This window comes from Narcine bancroftii, chromosome 4 (assembly GCF_036971445.1).
Source record: "Narcine bancroftii isolate sNarBan1 chromosome 4, sNarBan1.hap1, whole genome shotgun sequence".
NCBI classification, from domain to species: Eukaryota; Metazoa; Chordata; class Chondrichthyes; order Torpediniformes; family Narcinidae; genus Narcine; species Narcine bancroftii.
The window spans coordinates 270,230,187-270,246,900 of NC_091472.1; positions in this window are offsets into that span (position 1 = coordinate 270,230,187).

Consider the following 16,714-nt stretch of genomic DNA (forward strand, 5'->3'; position numbering starts at 1 on the left):
ATGAAAAATATAACAAAGTTAGATACAATTGTTATATATTATCCTGCAAAAACTTAATAGATTGAAATCAGACAGTTCAGAAAAGTGCTTTTAGCTGTAAATGGAATATAAATACTTCACATGGACATGCCCTAAATCAAATTCCTTTTGGACCAATTAATAGATTTTGTTTTCAGCATACAGTACAGAAATGTGAAGTTGTATACCTTTGGAAAAGAATACATATAATTTAAAGAATAGATATAAATTTCTGAGTATTTGGTTTTCATGTAAAAAATTAGTGTTATAATTTTATAGATAACATGTCAATACATTAAAATATGATAAGTAGTTTATTACTCCCCAGCTCTATTTCATTTTATTTCACTTTATTTGATGTTATTTGCATTTTTTTTAATATATATCTCTCTATATATAGAGATATATAATTAAATTTTGAAATGTGTCATATTACATAGTGGTGTCTTGCTTTACTATGACTTATATATTTAAAAAAAATATAAATGTAGTTGCAGTTATTAGACAAAATTAAGCTGCAATTTATTAATTAGATTATATCCAGTATTATGATAAAACTTGTCTATCTTTTTCCCTTTTTTATTTCTTTGCTTATTCTTTTCTCTCTTTTGTCTCTTTGTTTCTTCCTAGGGGTTTTTCTAGGTTGGAGGGAATGGGTGGCAGTGGGAAGAAAATGATACAAAAATGTATTGATTTTGATATGTAAGATTTCTTAGCTTTGCATGTACTTTTGATACATGTGCTAATAAAATAAAAATTGAAAAAAAAAGAAAAGAGTTATTAACTAGATGGTGTGTGGAAGGCTAACAGAAGTTCATTTTTAATGCAAGGTCCACTGCTGTTAAGTTATATTGAACACAAATCTCAGGATATTGTGAATAATGGCATTCAAACACAATATGCTCCCTTCCGTATTCAATCATCACAGAGAGAGACTACTAAGGAAAAGATGTAAATTGTGGCATTAGTGGAATGTGCTGACCACAGGCCACACACACATGGACAAAGATCATGGAAATGATTTCCAGGGAACAGCGGATTGCCTTAGAACTGAGGAATGTGAGAATGCAGACAGATAATTCTTTGAAAGAGGTGTCACAAGTAGAGAGAGCCATAAAGAGAGTTTTTGACATATTTGTCCTTTATGTAGCAAAGGCAAAGATATGTATCCAGCATTTTGTGTTTTCACTCAGGGGGTGTGGCATGAGCTGCCTGTAGAAGTGTTGGATGTGTGCTCGATTTTGACATTTATGAGCTGTTTGGATCGATACAAGAATGGGAGAGGTATGGAGTGCTTTGGTCCAGTTGCAGATAAATGGGATGAGGCAGAATAATAGTTCTGGCATGGATTAGTTGGGCTGAATGGCCTGTTTTGGAGTGGTGGTGTTCTCTGGTTCTCTGGTTCAATTTTTGGGTATTCACATTTTTTCCATCGTGTTTTTGAATATGGATAGATGCCAAATTTTTATGGCACCTTTGCAAGCTGCAGTAAACACTTTATGTAATCAAGCTTGATAACTTATTCACTATCAAGACACCAGAAAGTGTTATTGCCCCTGCAGAGTCTGGTTTAGGGAACATGGTACTTAACAGCTGTTGTCATTGACAGGGTGCTCAGTAGCTAATGAAATGAGCGAGTTATGAACATCACAAGCTATCACCAATAACAGTTGGAAATGATGAACCAGAAAGTAACTGTTGAACATCTGCATAATGAAACAAATATGGCAAAGAGCTTTTTTCCTGTTGTATCATTTTTTTCTCACACATTCTATCTCCCACCCGTTAACATTCACACCTTGTGCATATGTGATACATAGTCATGTCCCATCTTGCTTTTACATCGTTGAAAGGCAGTTTGCTGATTTACTATTTTGATTGGATTATGTCATTCTTCAGATTTTAGGTGTTTGGGAGGAGGAAGTTGGCAAATAAATTGTGCAGCTACTTCTAGAGATCTCGGTGGAGGTAAATGCAGCAAAGTTGGGTTTCAGGAAATGTACTTAAAGATGAGCTAAGGTGAAATATCCTGCCTTTCAGGAATAGTCACAGGTTATTAGGAGAGCAGGTATGCCACAGACAGAAAAAGCTTGGCTGAATCTTTCTTTGGATTCAGTCAGTTGAGGTTGACCATGGGTACTGCACCTCTGGTAGTCACTGAGCAGTGGCCTCTCCAGGACACAAGCCAGGGCAGAGTTGATAAGGAGATCTGCCTATTGCCCATGCAGTGGGACACCCCTCTCCATGCCAATGATAGGTCCAAGGAATGACAAAGGTCAATACAATTTGGTACCAGCAGCATCACAGGAGTTGCTATGCCAGTGCTGGCACAGCAGTTGGCCACCTTCGGGACTCCAACTCTGGATTTTTCTTTGACGTTTACTCCCAAAGCCTTTTTCATGAGTGTATTTAACCACAAGGCAGTGGAGGTCTGAAATCACACTTTTCCCTCTCCTAGATGAGTTACCATCTGTGATTAACAAGCCCTGGTTTCAAGGTGCCACTAACCCTACTTTGCCCCTTCTCCTGCAGTGAGAACAGCTCCACTGGGCACAAGAACTATGTCACACGTGAAGCCAGCAGTAGGATTTGGTCATCAGAGGCTGTTTGAGTCACATGGCATGAAGAGCATTTGTGCTCATCCGCACTGCCATCCTTCCACCGTAACAACTTTTAGAGCCTTTTATGGAGGTCAAATCCTATCATTCTTGCTATTCTGCTCCAATAATTTACAGTAGATAATAATTTCAGTCTGATTTGCAAATACAGTCATCTTACAGATGGTATAACTTTTTCCATCTTTCTTTAGAGAATTCGTATGCACACATGCTTCGAGTTTCTCTTGTCACTTTGAATGTTGCATAAGAAGATTATGTGCATGCATTAAATTAAAATATCTAATCAAACATGTTCTTATGTTGACACCCAATTGCATTATTAATATTTTCAAGCTGCAGAAGAAATAATTTATAAAACTGGAAACTTGCAAACCAAATAATTAATCCATTGGAATACTTTGTAAACCATACAGATAAAATAAAGCACAGGAAATAAATTTAAATGAAACAATCTTATTTTATTACAATTGCAGTAATACAGTTGAATTCATCTTTTAAAAAAGCACATTTTTATGCTTTATATTAAAGCTGAATTAATTTTAAGAGTTAACCAAGAAAGTATGCAGACTCTGATTGTAGTGCAATACAGAAAATGTTGGAGAAAATCAACAGGTCACGTAGCATCTATAAGTAACGAGCATTTCAGCCCTGAGCCTTTTGTTAAGTTATGAGCAAAAAACAGGCAAGCACCTGAATAAAAATGATTGGGGAAGGCACAGAGGAATGAAGAGAAGGGAAGAATGGGCAGAGGGACGAGAACAGTCTAACAGGGAAAAGGTCATAGGTGGATATGGATGGGAGGGTAGAAGAGAAAAAGCTGAGAAATTTTAAGGGGAAATTTTAAAAGATCCGGTTTATGATTGGAGTAACAAGTTCTTCATTTGATTCACAACATTAGCTTTAGTTACAGGTAGGTTGTGTCAATTATTGTTCTGGAATCCCTTTCCCTAATTTGTCTTCTTCTACTGCAATACTTTGGGGTTAGCAATGACTTGCTTCCACGCTGGTTTTGTGGGATCTAAAGAAGCTAATGAGGCTGAACTATAACATCTTCCACAGATGGGCCAAGAGGTGGCTGATAGAATTGGGTTAGTGGGTCATTTGTAAGGTAGAGTGTTCTGCACAGAGCCACAAGGGGCTTTTGTGTGCAATGCCTTGAAGTTTTCAACAGCAATGCTCCTCCTCTATGGTCATGGGTCAGAGATTCCTCACAGTGGGTAGGGAAACTTTAAACATGTTCTTGGTCTCCTGATCAGCTTCCACGACAGAATCCAGAATACTCTGTTTTTATATCAGCCATGGTGTTTGCAAACTTTCAATTTTTACTCCAGAATATCATGTCAATTTTTGAAGTCTGATGTTGGGTCTGTCCAATCTCCCTGACTGTAGTTAACTAAGGTCTCAGTACTGGGAATGTTGGCCCAGGAATCATACTGAAAAATAGTTCACTTATTTTTTTCAGTGAATTTGGTGGATTTTGCTGGTACAATATTGTTGATACAGTATGTATCCACAGTTTTGTGATGCCTGGTGCAGTAGTTCATGCTCACTGGTATAAGGATTGACAGGGATCACTGCTGTCTGGTAGGCTTTTGTTATATAGTCAGGATAATGTGAACTATTTTTTAATTGCATAAGAAAACACCCTTCTCACTGTAGTAACTGTAGGGCACCTTGGCCATGAAGTCGTTGTTGCCAACACACTTGAGCAACTCTGTCCTGTAGATGCGGCAAAAAACCTTCCCGTCTTCTGCCAGGCACATGGCTCCTTCAAAGAGCAGCAGGTGACACCATGACCCCAGGCTATAGGCACTACTTCAATAGCCTCTGTAGTCAGTCAGCTCAGTTGATGAAACAAATGATTATGTCCCCAGAGGGACCAATGGCTGTCATCCCACATGACTTCCTACACAACGGGAAACAGCAGGCAATGGCAGAAACGCTATCCAGTCGGAGACCGGTGCTGTGATGATGTCACACCTGTCGTCAGAGTCAGGGAGTGAATATAAACAGAGCCGGCAGAGCAATAAATCAGTCTTCAACCTTGACTCGACCATGGGTGTGTCATTCTTACTCCACACTTCACATAGTTAGACCTGAAGATATCAGATCAAGCTGCTCTCCATGCGGTCTCGCTAAAGCTGCCAACATTTTGGGAGTCACAACCACACGAGTGGTTCAAACAGGCCGAGGCCCAGTTCACCTTCGACAGATCACCAACGATGACACCTGCTACCACTACATAGTGAGCTCGCTCAACCAGGACACGGCAGTGAGGGTATTCGATTTCCTACAGCAGCCTCCAGAGTAAGGCCGGTATCATTAACTTCTACCATCGATTTGTATTGGCAGGAGAACAGATCATGCATCCCCTCTTCATGCTCATGGCAGAGAAATATAAAGTAAGGCAAAGAGCTACTAACCCACATTCTTGGGCTATCATGGTGAGAGCGCGCTGCCTGTTTGCTGCACATGGACGGTTTGGGGGGAACAGGGCCCCATCCACCTTCATGAGCGAGATGCTTGCACTCGCCAATGGACACAGGCCTTGCCTGCTCTTTGAGCAGATTTTCCTGGAGCAGTTGCCTGAGGATATCCAACTCCTGCTTGCCGACGAGAACTTTAGCGACTCAAGGAAAGTTGCAGCCTGGGCGGACATGCTCTGGAGAGCAAAGAAAGAAAACGGCACCTCAGTTGAATAGATTACCAAGTTCTGCCCCAGCCACCAACAAGGCCACAGCAGACAGAGAAGCAGGTGGATCCATGTACCCAACCATATTGCTACTATCATCAATGATGGGGTGCAGGGGCCCATCGATGCTGCCCATCCTGCACGTTTCTGGGAAATGGCATGGCCAAACCACTGTTAATGGCTGGCCAATGTGACAGCTCTCCCACGTGTGGGACTCTCTGTCAGGAAGGCAGTTCCTTGTGGACACCAGGTTTGAAATAAGTGTCCTTCCTTCCACAGCCTACGACACCCAGAATGCCAAGCTGGGCAGTGAACAGCACCTCTATGCAAACTTATGGCCTGCACCATGCCTCTATAATTTGCTGGCCGCCAATTTAAGTGGACTTTTACTGTCTCAACAATAGTGCAAGCGCTTCTGGGAATCAATTTCCCATGCGCCCACTGCCTGCTGGTAGACTTAAAAGGGTAGCGCTTGGTGCATGCCAGAACTTTTAAAATTATACCATTGGGGGAAGCCCACCTTGATTCCATCATGTTGTCTGATGACGCCTACACAGGCATCTTGGCGGAGTTCCCTGCAATCGTGGCACCACAATACTCCTCCGCAGAACTAAAGCACGTGGTAAGGCACCACATCCTCACTGAGGGCCCCCCTTGCTCCATATCAGGCCACGCCGCCTCTCGTCTGAAAAATTTGTCCTTGCCAAAGAGGAATTTACGAAAATGGAGGAGTTCGGGATGGTGCGGTGGTCAGACAGCCCCGAGCCTCCTCCCCCCGCACATGGTCCCAAAAGCAGCAGGAGGGTGGAGGCCTTGAGGTGATTACTGACACCTCAATGAGGTCACCACACCAGACAGATATCCCATATCCAAGACAATACCGCCAACTGACATGGGGCATGGGTCTTTACAAAGGTCAATTTAATCAGGGGTTATCATCAAATCCAAGTGCACACCAAGGACATACCCAAAACTGCCATAATCACTCCCTTCAGCCTGTTTGAAATCATGAGGAGGCCTTTTGGTCTTAAGACTGCTACTCAGACTTTTCAGCAGTTGATGGATACGATGGGCTGGGACCTCCCATTCATGTTCATCTACCTGAATGATATCCTTATTGCAAGCTACATTCAGAGCACATGGCCCACCTCAGACAACTGTTCATCAACCTGCAGGGGTTCAGGCTGACCATCAACTCCACCAAGTGTCAGTTTGGGCAGGACACAATTATCTTCCTGGGGCATTGGATCAACAGGTACAGAGCGAAACCACTGCCCAAGAAGGTGGAGGCCATTCTGAAGTTCACGAAACCTCACACCATGAAGGGGCTGCAGGAGTTTGCCGGTATGATTAACTTCTACCATCGATTTGTACTGGCAGCAGAACAGATCATGCATCCCCTCTTCATGCTCATGGCAGGGAAAAATAAAGATATTGCCTGGGGCTGGGAGGCCTCAGAGGTTTTCCAGAAGGCAAAGAATGCTCTGGCCAATGCTATCCTTCTCGTTCACCCCAGGCTGGAGGTGCTGACCGCCTTCACAGTGGATGCCTCGAGCACAGTGGTCAGAGGGGGTCCTCGAACAGCTAATCAATGGCCTTTTTTAGCAGGCACCTCCGGCCACCTAAACTTAAATAGAGCGCCTTTGACCAGGAGCTATTGGCACTGTACTTGGCGGTCAGGCCCTTCCGATACTTTCTGGAAGGCAGACAATTCAAGATCTTCACAGAGCACAAACCACTGACTTTCAACTTCCATAAATTGTCTGACCAGTGGTCAGCAAGGCAGCAGAGGCACCTTTACTATGTATCTGAATTCACCACGCACATCCAACACATCACCAGCAAGAGCAACATGGTGCCCGATGCACTCTCCTGTCCTGCCATTGAATTCGTCCATGCCCTATCCCAGGGCATAGACTATTCAGCCCTAGCCAGGGCACAACATGATGAGCCTGAGATCCTGGCGTACAGGACGGTGCTTTCCAGGCTGCAGCTGGTGGATGTTGTCATCATCTCTGCCAACCAGACACTCCACTCTGAAGTCTCCACCAACAAACCCCGCCCCATCATGCTGGCAGCATGGTGACAACAGGTCTTCTACATAGTGCACAACTTGGCACATCTGGGCATCAGAAGCACGTTAAAGATGGTGGCCAGTAGGCTCATTGGGCAAAGGCTTCACAAGCAGATCAGTCAGTGGGCCAAGACCTGCACGCTCTGTCAGGCATCCAAGGTGCAAAGTTACACTGAAGCACTTCTCCAGACTATTGAGCCAGTGTCCACGTCAACATCATGGGGCCACTACTGGTTTCCTGTGGAGCGAGATACCTCCTGACCATGTTTGACAAATCCACAAGGTGGCTGGAGGCAGTCCTGATGGCTGAAACAACTACAGAGACCTACACCAGGGTACTAATCAACACCTGGGTGCCCAGGTTCAGAGTCCCAGAAGATCTCACCTCCGACAGGGGAGCACAGTTTGCCTTGGGGCTCTGGGTAGTGCTAGCCAAACTGTTGAGAACGCAACTCCACCATACCATGGCATATCACCTGCAGGCACTGTAAAGCAGCCCAAATGACCCGGCTCATGGCCAATCTGGGAGGATGAACTCCCTTGGGTCCTTCTGAGAATATGCACCGTGCCAATAGAGGACTTTAATGCCTCCGCAGCAGAAATGGTCTCTGGCACACCCTTGGTAATCCAGGGAGAGTTCTTGGCCACTACCAAGAATCAGGAAACCCCCATGGTTGAACTGAAACAGCTGAGGGAAAGACTGGGTAGCCAAGCCCCTCCACAGCCCCCGCCGCACGGCCAACCCAAATCTTCCATCCTCAAGGACTTGCACACCTGTGAATATGATTTTTTCTGAAGGGGAATGCACCGGGCACTCCAACAGCCATACAAAGGGCTGTACAGAGCCATAAGGCATAATTGGTCAATATATGTATTGGATATTGTTGGCAAAGAGAAATCCTTCACCCTTGACTGCCTGAGTCGAGATTCAAACCCGTGATGCAGAGGTAAGCCACCAAAAGTGGCAATGGACACTCCGATTACCAGTTCTGGGGGGGGGGGGGGGGGGTGGAGGGAGGGTCATGTAGCAGCTCCCAAAACGAGTTGCGACCCAGCTCACAAAATGGCTGGAGATAGCAGCAATCGCAAGGGCCCTACAGCGACCAATGACCTTCATCCTGCGTAACACCCGCATGGCGGGATCTCCGGTCAGTCTGAGGTCGGTGCTGTGATGATGCCACTCCTGTCATCAGAGGCAGGGATTGAATATAAACAGAGCCGGCAGAACAATAAATCAGTCTTCAACCACAGCTTGACTCTGTGTACATCATTCTCACTCTACATTTTGTGTAGTGCGCACGCTACATGTTTTCAGTGACACAGAGGAAAAGGGTGAGTAACATAGTCATTATTGATGCTAAAATATTGTTACTGTCACTTTGCTATACTTATTAGGAATGACACTTTGATTTTGAAGGTCATGATCCAGGATATGAGTGTGTGCAAGGTCCATAGAATGAGGTCAATAATTTCTGTTCCTTTTGCCTAGCTGTAGAGTTTTATTGGATTCAGCAAGAACACAATGATAAACAATTTACTGATTTAACTACATATTTTATATCTAGGAACAGAAATTTAAGAATTTTATAAATATGGAACAGTTACTTCCATAATATCTGGTGGGTACCATATAAACATAAGCATTATTCATTTCACTGCAATAATCCCAATGACATTGCGGATTGACATAGTTATTGGAATCCATATACACACATATGATTAAGGAACAGGAGTAATGAGTTTATCGTCACACACTTAACAACAATGGACATATGCACTGAAATTCTTCCTTGCTGCAGCCATACCAGTACATTTTGTTTCAAAAAAAGCAATTTAAACCAGACATTAAATTAGTCCAGTATGGAAAGAGGTAATAAATATAAAAGATAGATAGATAAATAAACGTTCACCATTACAATTAATGCAAGAATAAAAGTGGCATTTCAATAGCATTGGCTTGGATCCTCTAGCTTGCTCCACTATTCAGTAAGTTCATGGCTGTTGTGATCATAACAACTCCACTTTGTTGTCTGGTAATGACCCATCCCTCCATTCATTAAGTACAGTAATTGTCTAACTCTCCCCTTAACATATTCAAAGCCACTGCTTCCACTCTCCTTGAGCATGAGATTTCCAAGATTCAGACTCTCTCAGAGAAATAACATCATCTCCTCTACTTATTTTTAAATAACGAACCTAGTTTTAGATTCTCTCACAAGAGAAACCACTTCTTCATTTCCTCTGAGAATCTTAAAAATTTCAGTCTTACTCTTCTAAATACTAATGGGTGCAAGCCTAGCCTATCCAACTTTCCTTCATTTTTCCCGTGACTCTTTGATCCATTCCTTTCTCCCAACCCATTCCTCCAGGAGAGGTGAGAAAAATGGAACGAGGGTTGGCACTTCCTCTGCGACTGCATGAGCTGCCACACTCCTCCTTCCCTCACCAACCAGTGGGGGATCAAAACAGCCCTTCCTGGTGAGTTAAAGATTCATGTGCTTGTTCATGAACTTGCCAAGGTATCAGTTAAAGCCAAGGGATCAATTTAGTGAGCCTTACTCTACAAACAGCCTCCAATGTCTTTACATCTTTTTGTAAATATGGTGTGCAATCCTCTACTTAGTACTCCTGATGTGTTCTCACCAGTGCCTATATAAATGAAACATTAACCCCTATCTTTTGTTTAATCCTTCTCACAATGAATAGGCACATGCTGTTCATTGTCCTCATTACTTTCAGTCCTATGCCCTAGTATTTTGGGAATCCTGCAGTAGGACACACAGATCTCCCTGCACCTCAAAACCAAAATGGTGCAACATTTCACCATTCAGAATTTTTTAATTTTCCAGTTACCATATCTAATTTGTCTACATCTTTTTGCAGCCACCTTACATCCTCTTCATAACTGACTTTCATACTTTATTTTATGAGTTCAGCAAATTTTGCAATCATACCTTTGTGTTTTCATGCCATCCTACCTTCTTCTCTGATCAAGTCATGATCTCTGTGAGCCTTTATTTTTCACATGGTCCTTTGGTGTTGTATTTCATTAAATAACTATCAGGATATCAAAACCTGCACATTATCTCGACCTGTAGCTCATACTACTTCTTCAAAGAAGTGGGTCAAACCCAATTTTCCTTTCACTAAACTATTATGTTTGATTACCTTGATATTTTTTTTCCAAATGCGCTGCTATAAACATCTTTAATCATAGTTTCAAATGAGTCTGCCATTTCCTACTTTATGTTCCTTCCATTATGAATAAGGGAACTGCATTTGCTATTTTGCATTATAATGGAGATTTTCCTCAATCCAAGCAATATTGGATAATTAGAGTGGATACAGCAGCTTTCTCATTCGCCACAAAGATGGCAAGTGATTGAAGTTCCAGTCAGGATTGCTCTTTTTAATGTTGTGGTTTCCTTGCAGGATTCATGAAATGCCAGGGTAGACTTGGGACCAAAATTTAGTTAAGCACTCTTTACATTTGATATGTGGTGGAGTGGGATACACAGATATACCTGCAAATTTACATAAACCTCAGTTGAAAACATAGGGATGAGGTACTGTTAGAGAACATGAACAGGGAGCCCAGTTTAAGGAGTGCCACAACGTCCCACGCAACAAGTCTTTAATTGCTTTGGAACACGAGAGGAAACTGGAGCACCAGGAGGAAACCCCACAAGAAGAATGTACAAGCTCCTTAAATTCTGCAGCATTGTGCTAACTGCCTTGTGAATCATGCCACCCTTAGCTGATGAATCATTTACAGAGGTTAAAGGTATCATCTGTTCAAGCACAAAAATTATTGCTTGTTTCATTCACAAAAATATGACCAACACCCTCCCATTAATGATATGGCTTTTTCATCATTTGGAAAGTTTTATAACAAAGTTTGGTAAAGTCCACCGAAACTAGAGTAATTTCCCTAGTTCCACTTACTATGTGCAGATCATCTTTTAGTATCTTTTGCAACTTTATCAGCTTAACTTACAAAGTAAGTTCAGAAGTCATAACTCTCCAAGTTCACATGAATTAATCAAGTGAGGTGAGTCCTAAAAGGGTGCAAGAACAGACAATACAGGCTATCTTACTTCTCCTGCATTACAACTCGATTGTTTTCAATCCAATTATGCAGTTCTCTGCGAACCCTTTGAAGAATTTTCGATCTTTGCTATTGTATTTGGTGTTGGTTTAACTCCCAGCAACAGCCGAAAATAATGTAGGAAACTCAACAAAAAGAGCTAATGCATGAAGTAAATGCGACAAAATGTGATTACAATTGCAAAAGAAAAATTGTTTCACTGACTCAAACAGTAATCTCCCTTTAAAAGGATTACCTGAGCCAATCTGGTCCCAGGGCTCCCATTTATAAAATGGCAAAGGAATGCCTCAAGTTGTGAGAATTGGCATGGGATCCAATTCAGCATTGGTGAACATCTTTTAAATAGATTTTCCACCATTCATTCATTTATTTAACTGATTCTTTCAAGCTGATGGCAGGGTTCCACTGTGTCTCCTGAAATGCAATTCAGAATACAGTATATAGCATGCAATGATTTTATGCTATTTTATCATGCTTATCAAGGCTTTCTTTTCCCTCTGAAGTTTTGTACGATGTATTGCTTTGTGCCAGAACTTCCTGAGTGATACAATGTAATCACTGATTCACTGGTTTAATATCTGTCCACTTCAAAATTCCTCCTTTCAGAGCTAAATATCTCAGTAACAAAGATGAAAAAAAAGTCAAATATTGCATGACAAGTGATGTGACATGAAAAGGGAATTTAACCCCTATTTGGATGTGGAAATTAAATGTATTAAAAGTGATGGTCTGCCTGAAACCTGGCCCAAATAGGAGCTTGAGATTGCATCTGGGAAATTCCAAAAGGAAAGATGTGTTGCCAAATTTATTATGGATATCATTCATTAAAATTCAATTGGTATGAAGACATAAGAGACAGTAGCTGCTGGAATCTGTTATTAAATATTGATTGCTGGAAGAATGCAGCATGTCAGGCAGATGATGCAGGTCCATGTTTCAGGCCAAGATCACGCCTCAGGCCTGAGGGGGGAGAGGTAAGATTGCCAGTAAAGCATGCAAGCGTTGGCCAGGACATTGATTGATAGGTGGAACCAGGTGCAGAAGGGATGATAGGCTGATTCCACCTAATTGACACATTTTCCCTTTTTCAGGAATCTACGGACTAGGGGCCCTAGGTCACTGTGTTCATCAACATTTCTCGGTGACCCAAGATTTAAATTCCATTTAAATTCCATTACCACCATTTAAATTCTCAAATTACATAATCTTGGACTTGTCAGGATTAAATTCCTTCTGCCAATGCTCCATTCAACTTTCCATTTGATCTATATCAAGCTTGGCCTTAGTTGCTGTCCACAATGCTACTACTATGTTGTGCACTAACCTACTAATCTTTCCTCCTCTTTTCATATTCAAGTCATGTGTTACAAACAGCAAAGGCCAGATTACTAGTCACAGATTTCACTTTCAATATATTTAGCCATCTTATGGATGGGTAATAACATTGGGCGAGTCGACAATGCCTAGATCACCAATAAGTAAGTTAAAAGTCTTCATTTATTTATTATTTTTTCGCACCTCAAAATGCCTGAATAAACAATGATCAGCAGATATGGAAACAATGACGAAAAATACTGGGAACATTCAACAGTCAGATAGCATTTGCGTAGAAAGAAATAAGCAATATTTTTGGTTAATAACCCTATATCAGATTGTTGTTTTCAGCATTTTCTGCTTTATATTTAATTTTTTAAAAATAATCTCTTACCTACTATAATCTGTGCCTTTTTCTGTCTAAACTTAAGACAGTATCGCAGAAGTGTGTTGGTCCAAGTAATAAAGATTTCCATTACATTTTATGTGAAAATGCATCTTCAGATTTAACTCCAAAATGATTAGATATTGTTTTACAATTATCCATTTTGCTCTTCCATCAAAGGAAGCATTTCTTTATTTATTATATCATTTTTTTTATCAATCTCAATGCCTCAGCATATTTTAAAAGTTTTAATCCACAGATCTAGAAATATTCATTATTTAACTTTTTTAGGTGGTAAATCTCCTCAAGTTTTTTTGCAAACTTGCATCTACAAGTCTATGTATTTTTGTTTGTATTTTTTGTCTCTTTTTAATTCTACTTGGAATCCTATTCTTTTTTAGTTGTTTTATTTTAAATAGAGTAGATGTTTAGCTGCAGCAAGTAACATTTTAGTGCACATGTACATTGTACAGTAGGTATATACTGTACAATTTGTATATGTGTGTGTACATGTGGCAGCCCTTCAAAACTTCCCCACGGGGCCTCACAAAATGAAGGATGAACGAGACGATCCATCAGGCTGCATAAGGCCCACCGCGCTGCCCTCCAACTGGCCACAACCAAAAGAGCTTAACTAGCCTGCCCGGGAAAGTGGATCACAAATATATCAATCAGTGCTGAGAGGGTTTTGACCACGCCCCTCATCTTGGGAATAAAAGCAGAGCTGTGAGCCCAATAAAGCGGAGTGTGTTAACTACAGTCAACTGGGGTTTGTGTCATTCTTTCTGGGATCAGCGTGTTCTTTTTGAGCTAACCTGCATACAGCTCTAACTTCTCCTGTGCTATGGGCTCTGCAGAGCCATAGCTTGGAGCAGCTAGCTACACACACACACACACACACACACACACACACACACACACACACACACACACACACACACACACACACACACACACACACACACACACACACACACACACACACACACGTACAGGTAGAACCTCTTTAATCCAGTGTCTTTGTGACCTGGCCATTGGCGCACCACAGAAAATGTCAGAAAATAGGTATTAACCCCTAAGGGAACCCCTATGTAAACATATCAGAAATAGAACAAAGCTTAAAACAGGAAATAATACTGTGGGTGCCATGGTTAACGTAGCAGTTAGCACAACGTCTTTACAGTGCCAGTGATTGGGATGTTAGCACAACGTCTTTACAGTGCCAGTGATTGGGATGTTAGCACAAACTACTTACAGATAGCACGAAACTCGAACCCTGGTCCCAATTACAGAAGATTCAACCTTTACAGCGGTAGCAATTGGGACCGAGATCTGAGTCTTGCACTATCTGTAATGAGTTTGTACTAATGGCGGTAGATTCAAATATGACGGACCATGCGATCACAGAGCACTGGACAATAGAGTTTCATCCTATATATATATGAAAAAAAAATGTAAATATATATTAATTGTGTCCTTACATAACAAAAAAAAACAACAAAATGTTATTCAAGTGATAATATAAGCCAAATGAGACTACTCTGCAAATGACTGGCATGCCATTCCTGATGCTGAGACCATAATTTTCACCAGGTATTTGATCAGTATATTCATATGCAGATGAAAATTTAAAAAAATATAAAAAACTTCCTTCTAAGTATGTTTATACATCTTAGTATGTTGTTCACAGTGTGGGGGGTGGGGGGAGACGCAAAGATTATTAAGGTAATGGCTCAAGGATTAAAAACTGACATAAAATGTCACACCAACAGCTCTCAATGGACCATGAATGATAAACAAGCATCTCTAGTTATTTTTTGAAAGGCTCAATCTTCTTGAAGTAAGGATTCAAGATAAAAAATAATGTCTATTCAAGATTCAAGATTCTTTTATTGTCATGTAATAAAATAGATGTAATATTACCATCAGGACTTGAAACCTTGCTGAGCTTTGGGGTAATGGCCCCAAAACAAAGGAAATCCTGAAAGCTATCAAAAATATGATACACATAGAAGACTTCTCAACTTTTATTGGGAAATAGTGGGATGGGATTTCTACCTTCACATACGGGTACAATACTATTGTATTGATTGTCTACTTTTTTGCTCTTTTATACCATTAATTTAATACAGTTCCATAACAGACAGATGAAACTAAAACTTTAGGATGGATTTATTAAAGAATTTTGAAAAGAAATATAGATCTTAAAATAATGAGGAATATTGCCATTTAAAACTAAATTTTTCCCCTTTAAAGAAAAAAATCATTTTTCATCCTCAAATGTTATGACAAATCTCCAGCTAATCTGTATATGATAATGATAATAAGTTTATTGTGATATACACTGTGAAATGCACAAGCACATTAACATTTTTATTTACTACAGCTTAACAGGTACTTTGTTTAAAAAAAAACTACAGAAACAACTCAAAAACAACTGCAAAGTATACTTTATAAATATAATATATGATGTTGTTAGGTGAAGGAAGAATTTTATCAAAAGTAGAAAATAAGAATTCCAACTAGGGAATAAGAACGAATACAGGATATGGCTTTATCAAGCTCAATACAACTGAAGCAATACACCTCCACACTTTTGCTTTCAAGACCTCTTTCAATTAAGGTTAGCAAACAATTTGCTTTCCCAAATTCTTGCTGTTAACATTCTGCAATTTTTTTTTAAGGGTATTCATTATTTACAAGGACACCATTAAACAAATGTTCCACCTTTCTTTTCTACCAACAATGCAGCACTTGGCTGCCTAAACATTCATTTAATGGGTGCATGCCTTACTCTCAGAGTGTCTTCAGAGACATTCAGTCCGGATGCCTAAGCACAATCCTCACATGCAAAGAAAATCCTACTTGCTGCATTTTCCCAGCTACATGAAACACACTCATAGCAAGTAAGTATAATGAGCACATAAGAAGAGAAGAGAAGAAAATAAATAGAAAGGTAAAATATATTCACAGTTTGTCATTAGTGCAAAAAACTGCATTGTATTAGGAGTATTGGAGGAAATTGAATGATTGAAAAATCATGCGGGTCCCACGATAGATGTTCATCACTAATGAGAGAAAGTCACATTTTCTCTGCTGAACAAAGGAAAGCATCTTTTATACCTTTATGCCCTTCATTCCTAAATGGCTATAGGCCAATATTGTTAACAATTGATTACATACATTAATGCATTCCAAATCAGGTATCTGATAATCTATAAGGGGAAGGTTTAACCTTATAGACAGTTAATAGACAGCTCTGGGTCATGCCATGATGCTTAACAAATACCCTATTCGCTGTCTCTGTGCCAGGAAAAACGTAACCCTTAGGAATGCTTTAAATCATTCCCCTATCACGGGAAACCTATGTTCTATAATTTTAGACTACTCTTCGCTGGAAGGAGACTTTGTCTATCTACCTATCTCATAATTTTATAAGGTCATTCCTCATCTCTCTAGGGAAAACTGTACCAGTTAATCTCCTCTAATTAAATATCAGAGCAAG